Consider the following 1,085-nt stretch of genomic DNA (forward strand, 5'->3'; position numbering starts at 1 on the left):
ATTGTATAATTGTATTGTTTGAGATTAATTATTAATAGTATTAATCGAATTTAGTTTGACTGTAATTGCTTTGGTAATGAATGTGACACATCATAACTCGGACCTAGCGATCAAGTTGGGTAATAGGGTGTTACAATATCACTTATACAAGTTTTCTCAATTTATAACGAATCGAGACTTGCTAACATAGTATATCTATTACAATCAATCTTCCCTTTAAAATAGTAGGATAATCAAGATAGAAAATATTTTCAATAAGTTTAGGATAAGTCTTAAAATCTTTAGGGTTTCTAACCAGGTTACTTGATCTAATCCAATCTCCTTAAAATAGGGAAGTCTATTTCTGTAACATCCCTTAGCCTTTCAGGAAGACATGACGTATATTATTATTTAGACAGACTGCATGACAGGCTGGGGCATTACTGACGGATTCAAATCCTCGATTTAACTTAGAATTTTTAGAAAAACAATTATGAAAATTTTCCTTAGTGTAAAAGTCATTTCTCTTCTTTCATTTGATATCGTGTCTTTAAATAAAATAATAGAAGTTATAAAATAAAAATTTATTATTTAACTACTGCCTAGTTATGGCATATATACCAAAATCATAAAAATTCATGATCAGCAAATCAAGAGAGTCCGGCATACACTTTCAAAGAAGGGACAATTCTCATATAAGGTAAAATAATACAACAACGTAGCTAATTGCAAAAGTTAAATAAAAATCATATGTATACGCAACCCACCACCTTGCCATGCATGATAACAAAATAAACAAGTGGTTCACTCGTAACCGTAACTCTGGCGTAGTCATCTTCGATAGAGCTTTTTTCTACTATCAAAATTGTAACACCCCTAACTCGTCACTGTCGCCGGATTAGGGTTACGAAGTATTACCGTACAATAAAAAATATTTAACATCATAATATTTAAATAAATTAAATTTATTATAAACCAATCAATCATATGCTTTTTGTCCCTAAATCGAGCCTTCGAGGCCAAAAAAAATAACTTATAAGCAATTCGGGACTAATTCGAAATAAAATAGAATTTTTAAGAAAAAGATGAAAAAATGTGAAAACAGC

This window comes from Gossypium hirsutum, chromosome D02, assembly GCF_007990345.1.
Source record: "Gossypium hirsutum isolate 1008001.06 chromosome D02, Gossypium_hirsutum_v2.1, whole genome shotgun sequence".
NCBI classification, from domain to species: Eukaryota; Viridiplantae; Streptophyta; class Magnoliopsida; order Malvales; family Malvaceae; genus Gossypium; species Gossypium hirsutum.